At 46.0% G+C, this 19,100-nt stretch overlaps 1 long non-coding RNA gene across 1 annotated transcript; it reads left to right on the top strand.

Annotated features, from left to right (window-relative positions):
* The first annotated feature begins 5,773 nt into the window (after positions 1-5,773).
* On the top strand, positions 5,774-13,268 carry LOC121476009. The gene is made up of 3 exons (XR_005983862.1): positions 5,774-5,909; positions 12,472-12,564; positions 13,102-13,268. It is a non-coding gene; the product is annotated as an uncharacterized LOC121476009 (long non-coding RNA).
* Positions 13,269-19,100: the final 5,832 nt, after the last annotated feature.

The raw sequence follows: 19,100 nt of genomic DNA, 5'->3' as shown, positions 1-19,100 counted from the left end.
CCCCCCCCCCATTGCTCCCTCATCCCCAGCACTGATAGTGCCCCCATTGCTCCCTCATCCCCAGCACTGATAGTGCTCCTGCTCCCCTGTGTCCAGAGGCAGTAACTAATAGGTTCCTACCTGACCTACCTGGCCATCGATGCCACAGGTGTCTGAGTGCCAAGGACCTATAAGGCAAACAGTGCAAGGAGCAGCCCCCTCTGGTGACACTGCACAGGGGGGCATGTCCTGTAATGCTCTGCCCCAGTGTTAAGCATGGGCTGGGAAAGCGAAGTAGAGCGTTTTTCAGTAACCGGCCCTAAGGGACAGGGCTGGGATTTGAAGCCTATAGTCTGTTACTGCTAAGGGCTTTCCACGGGAAGCCGTGATCTCCGCTGGGCTGGTGGCAGTTGTGCCCCGCGTCACAGAACAGGGGTAGGTGAATGGCTGCAGGTTAGCTGTCGAGTCAGAACTGGGATCCGGGTCCGCTTGCTCCCAGTTCATACATCCAGTTTCACTGCCTCTGAAAAGTTTCCTGTGAAAACAACGGCGGCGGCACCTGAGACCCGTCTTTAAGCACCTGCCCCTCCCCATGCCCCCCGTGCAACAAAATAATAATTTGTGTTAGTAAATCTTGTTTTAATGACAATTGTCTCCTACTGAAGCATGTGCAATTAAAATCCAAGTCACTGGCTGATGAGAAGTAGGTCTAGTAAGAGTGGAATGAGATAGTTTTAAAGTCTTACCAGGTCTTTTCTGTGAAGGTAATGAAAAAAAAAAAGAAAAGAAAAAAAGCAAGCTGAAGCATTTCCCCTCAACCCCGTATCGTGTGCTGATGTGAAGCTCAGCAAGAATGCGAAGGGAAGCGGCAAGACTGCTGGAGACTTCCAGGGTCACTGCAGAGCCGAGAAGGAAGGCGGAGGAGAAGGACAGGCTGGAAATCTTTTTTTTGTGACTTTCCCACCAGATGTGTTTACCGTTCATTAGTTTATCAAATCCAAGGGAATATTTGTTCATTTGTTTCTGGTCTTTCGCTCACCATGTTGTGTAACGTGTGTCTCACTGAAGTTAGACCAGTTTTTCAACTCTCTGCTGCTACCCTTATGGTTTGCACAACTCGGAGGGAGACGTGTTGTGTAATGTGTCAAGCACTCAAAAAGGAGAAAAGACGTAAAGGGGGAAAGATGAGTGTCACCCGACGTGTCTAGATTCCAAGGTAACGCTCGGGATTTGGGAATCAGGGTGTTTCCATCATCACCAGAGCCTCATCCAGGTGGCGGGTGGCAGGAGGTGAGAAGAGCAGCACCCCACTCCCAGCCAGGCGGGCCCAGGGCTAGCGAGGGAGGTGCTCTAACTGGGGGGCTCCTAGACTTTTTTGTCTTGGTGCCACACCTCCCACGTTTGGCCCCGGGGGGCAACGCAGGGTTGTGCTATTTCGGCAGCTTGGGTTGGCACGGCCCCCACAAAACAGCTGCCTAGAGCTTTAAATGGCACAGATCCCCGTGTGCTGGGTTAGATCACAGCTGCTCACGACCAGATCCCACTCCCCCCGGGGTTCTTTTAACTAGTTACTCTGTCCCCAAAAGAATTGTGGTGGGTCCAACCTGGGCAGGGTTTAAAGCGGGTGGATATAAGGGATGCAGGAGGTGGGACAGCCTGGGGCTGGCTTGTGCCCACCGCGGAGCTAGGTTTGGTCGGAGCCCGCTGGCAGCGGCAGGCAGCTGTGTAAGAGGACGTCCCCCTCAGCTCTCCTTGACCTCCTTTGGGGAGACCTCTCAACTGATGAGCCCTGGATGGATGCTTGCAGCCCCGGACTCAGCTGCAGCAGCAACAGTTGCTGCCACATATCGAGCAATTACCACATCTAAATTTTTTAAATGCTTTGGGGGATGATTGAACACAAAATACTGACGACCCTTCTATAGAATTGGAGTCTGAGTTCTGCCCTCGTTGTATTATTGTATCATCTGATCTTAAAATCGTCACGGAGCTGAGGATCATGTAGTCTTAGTGCTTATTTGTAGGTTGGAAGAACCCACTTTTTTCCAGGTTCTAGAGCATTAAAATGTATATATACCTGTACACACACACACGCACACACACACACACACAGATTCCTGGGAAGGGGGGGCAGGAATTTATCACATGAAAATGTCCCAATTGGGCAGCCCTGGTGACTCAGCGGTTTAGCGCCACTTTTGGCCCAGGGCCTGATCCGGGAGACCCCGGATCGAGTCCCATGTCGGGCTCCCTGCAGGGAGCCTGCTTCTCCCTCTGCCTGTGTCTCTGCCTCTCTCTCTCTCTCTCTGTGTGTCTCTCATGAGTAAATAAATAAAATCTTAAAAAAAGGAAAATGTCCCAATCAGTGGAGGAATCCCATAACCTTCCTGATCAGCAATTATAACCCTTTGTTTGAAGTCTGGTGAGGAAGGGTGACTGTCGTGATCCCCTTGAGACAGGTTCCTCTCTCCCTGTCTTGATCACAGCCCTGTACATCCATCTCTGTTACAGACACCCCTCCTATACCACTGTGGGCTCCTGCAGGGCAGGGAGAGGGACTTCCTTATCTCTCTCTCCCCCCAGTGCCCAGCTGGGTGCCTGGCCCAGAGCAGGGGCTTGATAAATGTTGGTTCATTGAATAATGCTCTAGTTTTTTTTTTTTTTTAAGATTTTATTTATTTATTCATGAGAGACACACACAGAGAGAGGCAGACACAGGCAGAGGGAAAAGCAGGCTCCATGCAGGGAGCCTGACGTGGGACTCGATCCTGGGACTCCAGGCTCACACCTTTTGCCCCGGGGCCAAAGGCAGGCGCTGAACTGCTGAGGCACCCAGGGATCCCCCTAATAACGCTCTAGTTTTGAGTGCCATCTCACCAAACCTAGAAGATACCCTGTCTTCTAACCTCTTCATGATCAGTGCCAAGTTCAATGCCTCACACCTGCTTGGTTCTCAGTGTTGGAGAAAATGAACTTGTAATTACCATCCATTTAAATTTTTTTTCACTTTAGCTAAATACTATTTTCACTCTCCTCCCATACTCACAACTCTGTTTTATCTATTCATTTACTTGAGCATAGTAACCTGAATGCCTACTGTGTTGCCAGATCAAGCAGTAGAACAGCAAGTGGTAACTACTATTATTATCACTATTATTTTGCTTTTTTTAAAAAAGATTTTGTTTATTTATTCATGAGAGAGACACACAGAGAGAGGCAGAGACACAGGCAGAGGGAGAAGCAGGCTCCATGCAGGGAGCCCGATGTGGGACTCCATCCTGGGACTCCAGGATCACACCTTGGGCTGAAGGCAGGCCCTAAACCGCTGAGCCACCCAGGCGTCCCATTATTTTGCTTTTCTTCTGCAAATGTGAGACCTGTTTGTCACTCCTCAATTTAGGGAACGTGACTTTTTTTTTAAGATTTTATTTATTTATTCATGAGAGATGCAGAGAAAGAGAGGTAGAGACATAGGCAGAGGGAGAAGCAGGCTCCCTTTGGGGAGCCTCATGCAGGACTCAATCCCAAGACCCTGGGATCTTGACCTGAGCCGAAGTCGGAGGCTCAACCACTGAGCCACCCAGGTGCCCCTAACATGACATTTTTCCATGTTCTTCCTCTATTGTAGTTACTTATTTACTTATTTAATTTTCTGTGGGTATTTTTCTTCCCTAGGAACTCAAGTTCTCTTCTTTCCTCCTTTCAGCCACATGCATGGGTCACTTGCTCTGAGCCTAGGGACTGTGCTGGCACCAGCCACAGGGCACAGTGGCTGCCCTTGGGATCATGGCAACAAAGCCAACTTTTCACTTACCACTCTTCTTTCTCTCTTTCTTTTCCAGGGACATGGCCTTCATTTGGAGAAATCGTTTGCTTTCCTTCTGAGCCTTTTCAAACCGCTGCTTTCAGAGCCCCTGGAAGAGGCCTGGTTTCTCCTGGAATGATCACTGAAGTCAGCCTACGTGAGTTAGTTAAATCTTGGCCGGCTCGCAGTTGTGTCCTGGAGTGGGGAGCTGGGAAGACAGAATAGGTTCCTGGTCAGCCAAGGTAGGCTGGGGGGCATCCCCCCACAGCGTTACAGGCTGTCACCGAGCCCTCCGACACCCCCCTTCTTCCTCCGGCAGGCGTCTTCTCCCTCCTTGGCACTGGTGAGTTCCCCATAAATTCATGGTTTCCAGGATCTAGTCTGACCTAATATATCTCAACGATACCCACATATAATTTGGTAGAAATCAGCTGTTCACTGTGCTGCTTTATCATATGGAACAGAGATTGACCAGGACCTACATAATTCATTTTGTTGTCAAAACACTCAGGATCCTCGGAAAAGAAGTAAATAGCTCTCCTCTCAGCTTTAACTGCAAATGCTCAATAAAAACTCTCAGTATTTGGCAGTATAGAAATCGGTTGCAGTAATTGCATTTGGATCTGCCCACAAAATGGAGACTTTTACTTGTGCTTTTTAAATAGTGCTAAGCTTTGTTCCAAGTTCCATCTTTGAAGTAAGAATCTAGAATTGTTTTTAAGTTGGTTTGAATAATACAAAATGATACTTTTTAAAATTATTATTAAAAAAGGGAAAGATGCTGGTTAACCAAAATTTTTAGATGCTCACTGTCGTGGCGACATTGTGATAATGTCCTATCTGTGTCATGTCCTAGATGACTAGATTCCCTCTTAGGAAAACCCAGGGTTTAGAGAAGGGAGAGGCATCTAGTACGATCACTTCTTTGCACGAGGTTAGGATGTGGATACAATTCAGGACTTTGGAAGGAAATAGAACTTGGTTCAAAGTCCCCTCATCATTACATCTGTGTGACCTTAGGTAAATTACTTAACCTCTCTGAGCCCTACATTCTCCTCCTCAGTGTAAACGGGGATCAAAGTACCCACCTTGCAGGGTTGCCCTGGGGGTAAGATGGGATAATGGACGTAAAGGACTTAGCACAACATTGGCACGTTAGGGTAAGCAGCACGTAATAGTTATCGTACATTATTATAATCAGACAAATCAGTATTTGCTTTTGTTTTTATTTTTTTCTGGTTTGTAATCACTCTGGGGAAAGAGGCTCCCAGGAGCCAGACTGTTTGGCCAGGAAATCATTCCTCCTGACCAACTGGGTCTGCATCCTCTGCCTTCTTGTGCTACCTCCCTCCATCCCTGCAACGGTACAGCTGTGCTCAGTGCTCCGCTGTGGACCAGGCCTTTGGAAACCTACCACTAGCTTTATCATTTTTTCTGGGGGGGGGGGGACACTTAATTTACAGAAACGCTTGAGAAAGATACATTGAACGAGAAAAAATGCTCTAAAATAACATACTCTTATCTCCTAGTAGAATTAGTAAGGGCATCATAATTTAAGGTTTCTCATCTAATTTGTGGGCTCTATTCGTACATATGGCCTCTTCTGCTCTCTGCTCTTCTGTATCTCTTTTTCTAGCACATAAACAACCTAATTGCTCTAGGCGCGGCCCGGGGCATCGAATTGGATTTGGTTAGCACTGGCCAACTGGCTTAGAAGCCAAGGACTCTGGCTCTAGCCCTGGCTGTGGTACCCGCTAGCTAGCTCTGTGGCCTAGGGTAAGCCATGTATAGACTCTCTGAACCTCAGATTCCTTTTCTGTGAAAGGGGCTGGAAATGTCAGTGATGTAAAGACTTCATTGATGATGGGGACCAACTGAGTCAACAAATGTTAAAAAAAAAAAAAAAGTGTTTGAAAACATTAATCGTCATTTGATTATAAGGAAATCATCTTTTTAATATGATCCAATAGCTTATTGATTTCCACCACGGGAACTGCCACGCGCTGTGTGATCTTAGACACGCCGCCCAGCTCCTGAGCTGCAGCCACTTCTCCTACGATATGGAGGGGAGCAGACTCGATTGCCCGAATCTTCTAACAGTGTATGATTGATTTCAATGCTGATGGTGAGTTCCCCTTGAAAACTGGGAAAGGCACAGGCTTTGAAGTCTGGCAGACTGATGGGCTGCTTCATAGCTTGCTTTCTGTTTTTTTGGACCCGTAGAGGATTGTCTCAGAGGGTTCCGGGTATTTTTGAAAACTTCACAGCAGTTTGGCTCAAGGGCGGTGTTGCCTGCAACAGGACATCAGCTGTGAGCTGAGCTCTGCAGTGACAGAAAATGGATTAGACCATGATTTAGGTCTGTAATTTCCAAACTCCGGAGGCCCATTGGATAGAACCAGTTTGCTTTGGCACGTTGAATTTTTGTGGCCTAGATAACAGTGCTCCCTCCAAGAACTGGGATGGTTTATTGGTCCCTTTGCCATTTTGCTGCTCTCAAGGTGTGGCTCAAGCATTGCAGACAGGCCTGCCCCCCTGGCCCCTAGCCAGTGGCCTGCAGCTGTGTCAATAGGCCTTTGAAGTTCACACTCCCCAGCTGACTGGTCGGCATCATCTTCACCACGTTTGTCACAGGAAATCAGGAGAAGGTATGTGGAAGCCGGTGTTGCCCGAGAGGCGTGAAGAGGAAAATGATGGGGTCTTTGATGAGAATACGGGAGGAATTTACCCGAATTCACAGTCCACTTCCATTAGCAGGGATTGTTCCTCACTGCTCTTTCTCCTTCTGTCTCTAAAGCCGTACAGTGAGCCGGTTTATTTTTAACCTGAATCGAGTATGTGCTAACCAGTGCTTTTTTGGGGCTTTCACATAGTGACAGTATGTTGTGATGTTGGTGGTTCTGCAAGATCTGGAAGGAGCTTATGAATCATCAAAGTGTGAATATTTGTTCAAGAGAATTTGAGTGCAGTGTATCATTAAGTATTTTTGTATCGTCTATTTGGGGTATACAAAATACCTGGTATTTTTTTGTTGGGCATGTACTTCACGCTCTCTTTGGGCAGGTACTTTGCAAGTGCTTTACATTATCATCACATTATTATCTTAGTCTTTACATCCGTAAAAAGTATGTTGTTTTTATTCCTATTTTGCAAATGAGAAAAGCTCTGGGAGGTTAAAACTGGCTGAGAGTGATGCAGCTAGCAAATAGCATAGCAGGTAATCCCTAACTGTTCCACCCTCAAGCCCCTGTTCAGAGCTTCTACTCTATGCCACTGGGAATCAGAATCTTTCGCTGACCATCAAGCCTCCTTTTCTGTCCGTGTTACTCACATTCAGAACCATACAGTCGCCTCTTCCTCCTCTTTATCCTTGCTCAGCACGTCTTCTTGGTCACTGAGTCCTGCCAGTTTGCCCTCCTCAGTGTCCCTGACATTTCATTCTTACCCCTGTGACTTCATGCTTGGACTACTGCAGTAGCCTCCTAGCTCACGTTGTCACCAGTCTTCTCCTTTTCTATCCTTCCTGCTCACCCTGCCAGATTCATCTTCCTTTAACACTGCTTTTTCCTAAAATGTGTCATTTAAAATGTTCCAGGGACTTTCTGTGGCTCACAGGATAAAGTTAATACTCAGGGCTTGAAATTGAGACCACCTCCCACCCCAGATCCCCACTCCCAGCCACAGAGGACCTCAAAGTTGCTTTCTGGCCTCACCCATCACTTCTGGCAATACCTTGATGTTGCCTTGGATCTTTTTTTTTCCTTAAATGTTATCTTTTTTATTTTTGAGATTTATTTATGTTAGAGAGAAAGAGCATGAGTGGGAGAGGCAGAGGGAGAGGGAGAGAGAATCCCAAGTAGACCCTGTGCTGAGTGTGGAACCGATGCAAGGCTCGATCTCATGACCCTGAGATCACGACAAGAGCCGAAACCAAGAGTCGGGCAGCCAGCCCACTACACCACCCAGGTGCCCCCTGCCTTGGATCTTCTGACTCAGCATCTTTGCCTGTGCTGCTGCACCTTCTGCCTAGAATGTTACACATCCTTCTACTCAGTCTCCTCTCTGTTAAAATCTCATCCTGGCCTGTCTTCCATGAATCCTTTTCTGGTGGCTTTGCAGAAATGACGCCCCCGGCACATTTTGTAACACTTAAATAGTACACGTCACACGTAACTTCACTGCACTTACCTGTGTGCCAGTGCTTCCTCTCTAATCCCAGTGTGACGATGGAACCCCTATATGTGTGCGTGCATGCATGCACAAGTCCCTGCTATGCTCATTGTCATTAGCGTGGTGCCTTGTACGTAGTGGGCCCTTACTTGGTTGAACAAATGAGCTGATGAAGAGGGGAAACTAAATGGGAAGAAATAATCCACTTTTTGGGCGTTTACTACGTGCCAGACAGTGTTCTTAGTACTTTCTCAGCTAATAATTCCTTTAACCCTTGTATCTACCCCACAAGATAGGTGATACTATTGTCCCCAGGACAGAACTGAGGAAACCAGGGTACCACGAGTTGACCTAACTTATCAAAGAATCAATGATGGACCCAGGATTCAAATTCACGTGGGCTGTCTCCAGAAGCTAGGTTGTCACTATAGCTACCTCTCCACGGATGGTCCGAGCCTGATAGTTTCACTCACATAAGAGCTGCTTCCTGGGCCGAAAGATTTATCATTCTTTTTTTTTTTTTTTTAAGATTTATTTATTTATTCAGAGAGGGGGGGGGGTGGGAGGCAGAGACACAGGCAGAGGGAGAAGCAGGCTCCATGCAGGGAGATCGACGTGGGACTCGATCCCGGGTCTCCAGGATCACACCCCGGGCTGCAGGTGGTGCTAAACCGCTGCGCCACCGGGGCTGCTCAAAATTTATCATTCATAACAGGTTCAGGAGAGCCTGAGAATGGTGAGGATCCAGGCTTTCTTGTCTATGTCAGTACGCGAAGCCTTGCCTGCCTCAGCAGCGTGCACTGGGTGGGTTGGTGAGCCAATATAACCAGTCCCAGGCGCTGGAGTTCCCCAGGTGACGAGGTGCTGTGTAAAAGTGAAGGGTGTGTTTCACGTTCTAGGAAACATGATGACTTTGCAGTCATCAGACTACGGGCCTGGGGCTCCTAGAACACTCCACGTTAGGTGCGAGGTGATGACTTGGTTAATAATCCTAATCGGCCTAGCGCACATACCCTGTGTTTATCGCTCCTGTCTCATAATCAGCTTCTATATTTTCCTTAACTTTACAGCTCAATCTGTGTGCCAGAGTGACTGCAAACCCGTATTTATCTAATTTAACAAACATGTGCATGTGCTGCAATTAGGCTCACATGTTGTGTGATCAACATCCTTTGCTAATTGCATAATTCCTTTTGCATTTCATCGTCAGATGGCATCCTTTTTGCGTACGTGTGTGTGTGTGTGTGTGTGTGCGTGTGTGTCTCCCTGGCTTGCTGCTGGTTGCGAGCTGCATGTGGAATCACAGGCTGAGGCTCCCACCACGGCAGAACCACAGTGCTGGAGAGTTGGGAGGAACAGCCTTTCCTGTTTACGGGTGAGGAAACAAGGCCCGAGAAAATGAAGGGACTCCTATCCAGATGGCTCAGTCCAGAGAAGTGCTGAAGGCCTGTAAGGATGAATACATCTGCAAAGAGTATCCCCCAAACCATTCCCGTGTAGAAATCCCATGAATAATTCAAGCCAGTCTTGACAATTAGCATGGAACTTGAGTCTGGACAAGATGAGGCCAGGCCTAAAAGAAATTGAGTTTCTGGTGAGGAGGAATCTTAGGCGATCCTGAAATTATAGCCCTTAGCAGTTGGTCTTTAGCATCAGGGGGCTCACTGCCAGCATGTGCTGCATTGGAAGGGAGGCTGGCTAACCTCTTTTCCCTTCCTTCTGCCTCTTTTTTGTAAGATTTTTTTATTCCTCTATAAAGTTAGACAAGAAGAGGGTGGAAGATCCATCCAGGAATTAGGGATTAGCATAGAAGGAGTCAGAATATTAGAGCTGAATGGGGACCCGAAGATCTGGTCTAGAGCTTGCTCTGCAGGTGGTATCTACAGGCACAGCATTGGTTGGTGGCAGACCTGGGACTCAAGCCTGTGTCTCTTTACTCAGAATTTGGGCTTTTCTCATCACAGCACTCTTCTAAGGAAGGGACACAGAGGACAAGGCATGTCGACATCTCACACTTTCCTCCCTCCCTTAGCACCTTTACGTCATGCCTGGGAGTGCAAAGCCAGGGCTATAGGGATGCTGAGGCTCAGATCTTCATTTGGGCTGAGAAGAAAGGGCTAGGGGAGAGGGTCCCCCCAGTGGAGAAGGCACCTGCTCCCCATTGTGGAGATTCTGGACTCAGAGAGGATTTAAGAGGACGCAGTGGAGCCCAATACAGCAGGAATTCTGCTAATATTTGCAGAAAGAGTGTGTTCACTGGCCAGGGGATGAGGAGGGGAGGAAGTAGAAAGGTAAGAGGAGGCTAGCTATTGCTACCTGCAGTTTCTTTGCTTGGAAGGTGGAGGAAATCACGAGAGGCTTGTCACAATGGACTTTATCTCTTCACCTGCCCAGGAAGAAAGACCTGGTCATTAATATGGAAACACCAAGAATCATCAGGGCTGGAAATATAGTTGAGGGTGTGCTCAGAAAGAAGAGGAGAAGGGCCTCTGACCACAGCCAAATCTTCTGAACTGGAAAACCTTCCCACTGCTGCTGGCAGCAAAAGGAATGCCCTGCTCTCTGAGCCTCTAGCAGCCATGGCACCGTGACCACTGCTAGGGCACTTGCCACCCTCTATCAGATAGATCCTCTGTATCTCCTGACTCCTATCACTGTCTAGGCAACGAGAGGTGCTCAGCAAATGCATTGAATGAACGAATGCATGGATTGTACACTGTTGAAATGGGGGGCTGCCATCAAGTTGGCAGGGAGAGAGAGCATACGGAATTGCCAAAGTAATTAAAATTAAAAATTTTAATAGCCTCTATAGAGGGCCAGAGCAATAAGATTAACTTTACCTAGTGCAAATGTAACACAAAGTCTACACTTAGTTTCAAAAGGTCGACTGCCCAAAGAAAGAGTGGTTTTTGGGGCGCAGCCCATATTTTAAGAAGCCAGCAGGAGGTGGGTCTTGGTGGGCCATAAGCTCCATGTGAATAAGATGGTGATATAACTGCTAAAATGGGATTCGATTCCATAAGTAAAAGCTGGGTCCAGGCCAACGCAGGCGACACTCCCTGTAGTTTTGGAGCTCACTCAGGTCACATCTGGGGTCTAATGTTCATTTGGGGTTTTGTTAACAGCTACACCTTAACCGAGGTCTAGTGCTTTGGTTCACATAGTGTTTTCCCAAGCATTATCTCATTACGCCGTCCTAATGAGATGGTTTGTATGCCAGCAAGGGCAAGCTGACTTGCTCAAGGTCACCTAGCTAGTGAGCCCAGCCTTCCCGACCCCTTGTCCGCACTCTTTCCGCTGCATCGCACCGCCTTTATGCAGGCCAGAGCCCCACTGTGCAGCATCTAAAAGCAAGACCAGCGTGACGCTCGTCAACTGCTGTCAACAGTGGACACGCTCAGATGGGCACCTCGCTATCAGACAGCCTGACAGCGATGTCTCAGAAACCACCTTCCCTAACTCAGGAGGGCTTTGACAGGCCAGCTCACACCCGCAGGCACGGTGACCCTGGCCTCTTCAGAACTGGTACCAAACATCGAACATCACCCCACCTCTGAGTGGGCCCAGGAAAGGACACATCTCTGTGTCTAGCTTGCCAGGTCCTGTGGAAAGGACTTGTGAGCTGGACCGCAAAGGAGGAAGAGGAAAGGGAAAAGATGCCTATTAAGTGTCTGGCTCAAGACGTTTCACATATATTTCTTTCCTGTTTTTAACGCACTGCCTGTTTCTGCAGCCTCGCTGCTCACCCTGGTCACTGTTTGACTCCTCTACCCTCTGCTGTTGGGTTGTCATCATAATCCCTCATATTCGTCTGGTCTCCCCCATGGGTTATCTGCTTTCCCGAAGAAAGCCCACGAAGAAAGAAGAAAACCCTGCATGCTCACTTAAATGTGGAATGTGCAGAAGTCAAATATATAGAAGCAGCATTGTTGAACCATGGTTAACGGGGGCGGGGAGGTGGGGGAAATGTTGGTCAAGGAGCACAGAGTTGCAGTAATGCAGGATGACTATGGGCAGCATGATGGCTCTCCTTAATAGGACTGTTAAATACTGGAAATATGTTCACAGTAGAACGTAAGTGCTCTCACCACAAAACGGTAACTATGTGAAGAGATATATTAGTTTGGCCAGTAATCATTTCTAGTACATATGTGTATATCAAATCATCATTTTGGTTAGAAACAAAGAGGGGACGCCTGGCTGGCTCAGCGGTTGAGCATCTGCCTTTGGCTCAGGGCATGATCCAGGGGTCCCAGGATCAAGTCCTACATCGGGCTCCCTGCAGGCAGCCTGCTTCTCCCTCTGCCTATGTCTGTGCCATTCTCTCTGTGTCTCTCATGAATAAATAAAATATTTTAAATAAATAAATAAAAACAAAAACAAAGAATTGAGTAGGGCAGAGATTACTTCCTTGTTTCATAGTGATGCACAAGAATGCCCCTCTGTCCTTTGGTCTGTCCATCCTTCATCGATCCTTTCATTCATTCTTTAACAAATATTTATTAATATTTATTTAGGAACTGTGCAGTACATGAGGGAAGCATCGAGACTTCTGGGAGAGACACAAACGTATATGCGAGGAAAGGAGGTATCACACACATTTGGGGCCTGTAAGTGGGGAGGCCCTGCTTTACCTGATGGGGCGGCGGGGTGTCATTGAGGACCGGGACCAGCAGGTGGCACTCTGGGTCCCAGGAGGCCCCCGGAGCTCTTTTCAGCCTTCACGCTTTCATTTTATATTCATTACTGTACTTAAAATCAAATTCTAAGTCGTATCATTGAAAGATTGTGTTCAATTTGATTTTAATTCCATTTATTTGATGTTAATTGTTCCATGCTCTTCTAAAAATGGTCAAATTAAATCTAGTTGTGTCAGGGCTTTCTGGGTAAGTGAAAGACTTGCCCAGAAATTTAGATTCCTAAATAAATTAGTATGTCTAGTGATTGGTACTAGCTCCCGAAGTCCTTTCGTAGGAAATGCTCATGAAAAGTTAATGCTGCTGGGGAAATATCTGGAAGGATACACTGTAGGATGTTGCTTGTGCAGTCAGTCTCCCAGGGGTGAGAACACAGACTTCTTATTTTCTTTTACATTTGTCCGTACTTCATTAGTTTTCAACAGTGGGTGTGTATTATTATTATTTTAGTTCTTCATCGAAGTATAATCTACAAAGAAAAGTGTGCAAATCTCAACCAAACAGCTTGGATTGGGACGCCTGGGTGGCTCAGCAGTTGCGCATCTGCCTTAGGCTCAGGGTGTGATCCCGGGGTCAGACTCCCTGCGAGGAGCCTGCTTCTTCTCCCTCTGCCTGTGTCTCCACCTCTTTCTCTGTGTGTCTCTCATGGATAAATAAATAAAATCTTTTTAAAAAACCAGCTTGGATTTATTTATTTATATACATATGTAACCTTCAGCCAAATTAAAATATACATTACCAAAACCCCAAAAAGTTCCCTCACCGTCCCTTCGTAGTCAGACTACTCCATCCCCCCAAGAATCATTATTCACTATTTTGTTACTTCATATACATGGAATTATACAGGACCTCCTCTTTTGTATCTGGAATCTGGTTCAATATCATTTCTCTAAGTTGATGTGTATAAATACACAAAAACTCACTAATCTGGTTGTTGTGTGTAGCAGAAACCTGTCCCTTTTCACAGATGTGTAGTATTCCATTGTAATGAAGGTTTTGCAGGTACACATTTCTATAATCAGAAAAGATTTTAAAAAGTAATTAAATAGAGACATGAAAACTTTTTCGCTGGAGGTAAAGGAGATATTTGAACTGCAAGATAATCCTCAGAGTACATGGATGGAGACAGCAGGAATTGGCTTGGGCCCAGAAGCAGAGTCTTTGAGAGAGAATGAGGAGTTAGCCAATTTTGGATAGGCTGGTGGGGGCTCTCCCATGGATTGTGTGCCCTCGGGGCAAGCCTTCTAACTCAGCTTGCTTTCACTAAGCCCCTGACTCCTTGTCTGTCAAAGTGTAGCATTACCAGATTGAGAAGACAAAAAAGAAAGAAAGAAAAAAAAAACCCAGAACACCTAGTTAAATTTGAATTTCAGATAACAATGAAAAATTTCTTAGTATGTCCTGAGGATTGCTTGGGACACACTTATCCTAAAGAATTGCTCATTGTTCATTTGCAATTCAAACATCACTGTATTTCAACTGGCAACCCTAAAAAAGAGATGTAGTAATAATCCCTGCTTACGAGATAACACAGTTGTTTGTGAGAAAGTGCTCATCGTTGGCAGAAGAGTATATACAGATGAAAGAAACCAGAAAGAGCCAGAAAGGCAGAAAGAGGACTCCTAGGTTTGGAACTGGGTCTGTCCGCCCCAGCAGGACAGGGAGCTTGCTTCTCTTGCCCACCCCCACCCCAGGGCCCAGCTTGATGCCCGACTCTGAGAAGGAGACACATAAACATTGTCTGGGGAATCACCAAATGGGTTTGATTTCCAGGTCCTGCACTTACTTATTTTGACCTTAGGTACGCCGTATTTTACCGCTCTGCGGTTCTGTGTCCTTACTGAATTCATTCAACAAATCCTTCAGGGAGCCTCGCTCTGCCTGTACCACGGAGAAACCCCATGAGCTGAGAGGTTTCTGCCCTTTTGGACTTTGTCTTATAAAAAAAGGAAGAGAGAAAATAGGCCGGTAAATAAATAGACAATTTCTGATGGTGATGGAGTGAAACAGGGCATGGTGACGGGAAGGGTCAGAGGTGTTCTCTGGAGGAGGCGGTTGGGGAAGACTGCTCCGAGGACGTGATGCCGAGCGGAGCCCCCAAGGCCGATGAAGAGTCAACCTGGGAAGGGGTGTCGTAGCCAGAGGGAAAAAAGCAAGGTTTCTTATCTGAGGACAGGGTAGGGGTGTGGGGGGAGAAAACCCACCTCCCACCTCCCAGAACTGTAAGGTGTCAAATGAAGGAAAGTTCATTTGTGAAATTATCAAGTTCCCTGCAGGTAAAAGAGATTCTGAACTTTTCTCATGGAGCTTCAACCCCAGTCCCAGACCACCTGGAAACTCAAGAATATCCAATTCAGAAGAATTGGTAGTACAGAGCTACTCAAGAATCCAGTCTGGACCAAAGTGTTTCTACTACGCTGTGTGACGTAGAGTACAAACACTGCTGGTGTTTAAAAACTTTGATATTGTCATGACATCCAAGCACATAATGGTATTTAAAAAATTTTTTTCTCATTTCACTTTTATTGCCCAACCAGTCCTTCACCAGGTAGCTTAAGAAGCATTGGCACAGAAGCTATAGAATCAGGAAAATCTGTGATTTATTGTAGCTCAATCTTTCTAGCTGATTGACTTTAATTAAATTGTATAATCTCCCTGCGTCTTGGTGTCTTCACCAATAAAATGGGCATAACACACCATCTTTATCCATTCATCTGCCAATGGACATCTGGGCTTCTTCCATATTCTGGGTGTTATGGACATTGCTGCTATAAACATTGGGGTGCAGGTGCCCCTTCAAATCACTGTTTTTTTATCCTTTGGATGAATACATAGGAGTGCAATTGCTGGGTCCTAGGGTGGCTCTATTTTTAACTTTTTGAGGAGGCTCCATACTGTTTTCCAGAGTGGCCGCACCAGTTTGCATTCCCACCAATGGTGCAGGAGGGTTCCCCTTTCTCTGCATCCTCACCAATGTCTGTTGTTTCTGAGTTGCTAATTTTAGCCTGTTCGGGCCCGGTGAGCTGGCATCTCATTGTGGTTTTGATTTGTATTTCTCTGATGCTGAGTGATGTTGAGCATATTCTCGTATGCCTATTAGCCATTTGTAGATCTTCTTTGGAGAAATGTCTGTTCATGTCCTCTGCTCATTTCATGGCTGGATTGTTCTTTGGGTGTTGAGTTTGATAAGTTCTTTAGAGATTTTGGATACTAGCCCTTTATCTGGTATGTCATTTGCGAATATCTTCTCCCATTCTGTAGGTTGCCTTTTAGTTTTGTTGACTGTTTTCTTTGCTGTGCAAAAGCTTTTTATCCTGATGAAGCCCCAATAGTTCGTTTTTGCTTGTTTCCCTTGCCTTTGGAGATGTATCTAGCAAGAAGTTCTTGTGACTGAGGTCAAAGAGGTTGCTTTACTCAACCATCAAACAGAATGAAACCTTGCCACTTGCAATGACGTAGATGGAACTAGAGACTATTATGCTAAGCAAGTCAGTCAGAGAAAGACAAATGCCACACGATTTCACTCATGTGGAATTTAAGAAACAAAACAGATAAACATAGGGGAAGGGAAGGAAAAATAAAATAAATAAAAACGGAGAGGGAGGCAAGCCATAAGAGATTCTTAACTATGGGGGACAAACAGGGTTGCTGGAGGGGGGGTTTGGGGGGGATGTGATGGGCATTAAGGAGGGCACTTGTAATGAGCATTGGGTATTACATGCAACTGATGAATCACTAAATTCTACCCCTGAAACTAAAAATAAACTATATGTTAACTAAATTGAATTTAAATAAACATTTTTTTAAATGGGGCACCTGCATGGCACAGTTGATTAAACATCTGACTCTTGGTTTGACTCAGGTCATGATCTCAGGGGTGTGACATCGAGCCCTGTGTAGGGTTCCTCACTCCACTGGGAGTCTGCTTGAGATTCTCTCTCCCTCTGCCGCTCCCCACTGTGCTCACGTGCTCTCTCTCTCTCTCTTTAAAATAAATATAAATCTAAAAAGAAAAGAATGAGTAAAGTCTTTATGTATTTATCTGGTAAAATCACCAAACTCTATTAAGAAAAAAATAAATGCAAAGTTCAGTATAGAGTAGAGGCCAGCAAACTCTTTCTGGAAAGGTAGTATTATTTCCATAAATATTATTTTACATAGGTAAATATTTTAGGTTTTGCAGACCATATATTCTCTCTGTGGAAGGGTCTCGTTTCTACCATTGTAGCTCCAAATTGGCCATAAAAACAATGAATGGCAAGTTTGGATGAGGGGTGGGGTCAATCAGATTTATTTACAAAAATGGGCAGCAGGCTGCAGTTTGAGTATAACATGTGTTACAAATTGTGTGCAGGACGGAGGCTAGGGAAATGTGGAGGCACACACAGCAGAGAATCTCTCTGGAAGAACTCCCAAGAACCCATGTACCAGGGACCCTCCTGGGTAGGGAATGGGAGAAGGGAATATGTGCTGAGGAGACTTTCTACTATTATACTCTTTAGTATCTTCTGAGTTTAGAACTCTGTAACTGTATAATCTATCCCCCAAAAAAATAAATCAAGGAAAAAATAATAAAATAAGTTGGGCATAGGGCCACCTGAGTGGCTCAGTAGGTTAAGTACCTGCCTTTGGCTCAGGTCATGATCCCGAGGTGCTGGGAGCAAGCCCCGAGTCAGGCTCCCTGCTCAGTGGAGAGCCTACTTCTCCCTTTGTCCCTTTCCCTGCTTGTTCTCTCTTTCTCTCAAATAAATAAAATCAATCTTAAAAAAAAATAGGCATAACATGGCCCACCTGTTAAGATTTTGCACCATCAATGACGTAACATATATAAAGCACCCAGTACAGTGAGTGAGTGGAAAAATATTAACTCCCATCGTACTACTAATGGTATCTTACATGTATTCAGTTGATCAACAGGTATTTAGTTAGTGCCTAGTATGTGGTAGGCCTGCTAGGAATGGGGGATTAAAATAAAAAAGATAAAAATCCCTTCCTCCTAGATGTTGTGGGGAGAGAGAACCATAAATGAACAAGTTAAAGGAATGGCTATGGAGACAAAACAGGGGAGAGGAGAGGAGGAGTGGATAGCGACAGGCAGAGACGCCTCACTGAGCTGAATGGAAAGAGGTAAGGGAGAGGGCCAACTAAGTATCTGGAGACAGTGTCTTAATCTGGACAGACAGCACGTGCAAAGGCCCTGAGGTGGGGGTCATCCCCTGCCTGGTATGTTCAAGGGACAGCAAAGAGGCCAGTGGGACAGAAACAATTTAGAGAAGGGGCGGGGCGGGGAGGGGGCAGGAGATAAGCCAGAAGGGGAGAAGGGGCTTTGACCTCTGAGCCATTGCCAGAACTACAGGTTCAGCACACACTTGAGAAGGACTTGGTCCTTGGTGGGCAGTTGCTCCACGAGGATAGAGTTTTGAGTCTGTGAGGAGCAGGGGAGCCTGTGCCTGGCTTTGCGATGCTCCCTGCCCCCAAATCCAACAGGCGGACCTTTAACTCTCCTTGCTGCAGTTTGCAGCGTGGGATGCACAGCGGCTTTTTCCACCCCAGCCCCTCAGATGGATCTTTTTCACCTGAAATAGGACCAGGGCAAAGGACATTGGTGAAATAGGTTTGGATCTGTATTACCTATTCCCTTTCAACATGGGTGAACTTTTTAGGTTCTTTTTTTTTTCTTTTAAGATTTTATTTATTTATTCATGAGAGACACACAGAGAGAGAGAGAGGCAGAGACACAGGCAGAGGGAGAAGCAGGCTCCATGCAGGGAGCCCGACGTGGGACTCGATCCTGGGTCTCCAGGATCACACCCCGGGCCGAAGGCAGCGCTAAACCACTGAGCCACCTGGGCTGCCCATCTTTTTAGGTTCTTAACGGATATAGTCAGTCCTTATTCTATTCTATATTTGCAGACTCACCTACTTGCTGGAATTTATTTGTAACTTCCAAATCACTACTCGCTGGGCTTTCACGGTCACTCGCTAACAGGCACAGAGTGGAGAAGTTTGAGGTGCGCATCACGTGTATTCCCAGTGTCGTGGAGCAAGGTGATGCTCTGTTTTGCTGTTTCAGGTATGCTGTAAACAATTAGCCTTTTGCAGTATACTTATGGCCCTGCTTTTTTCGTTTTTGTGCTTTTTTGTTGGTGATTTTGCTGCTTAAAATGTGTCTTCAATAAATGGTGTCAGGAAAACTGGACAGCCACATGCAAAAGAATGAAACTGGACCCCTTTCTTTCACCTACACGAAAATGAACTCAAAATGGATGAAGACCTGAATATGAGATGTGAAACCATAAAACTCCTTGAAGAAAATATAGGTGGTAACCTCATTGACATTGGTCTTGGTGAAGATTTTTTGAATCTGACACCAAAAGGAGAAGCACCAAATGCATAAATAAATCACTGGGACTGAGTCATACTAAAAAGCTTCTACACAGTACAGGAAA

The sequence above is a fragment of the Vulpes lagopus genome, chromosome 15, assembly GCF_018345385.1.
Source record: "Vulpes lagopus strain Blue_001 chromosome 15, ASM1834538v1, whole genome shotgun sequence".
NCBI lineage: Eukaryota > Metazoa > Chordata > Mammalia > Carnivora > Canidae > Vulpes > Vulpes lagopus.
This window is presented reverse-complemented; position numbering and strand designations above follow the sequence as displayed.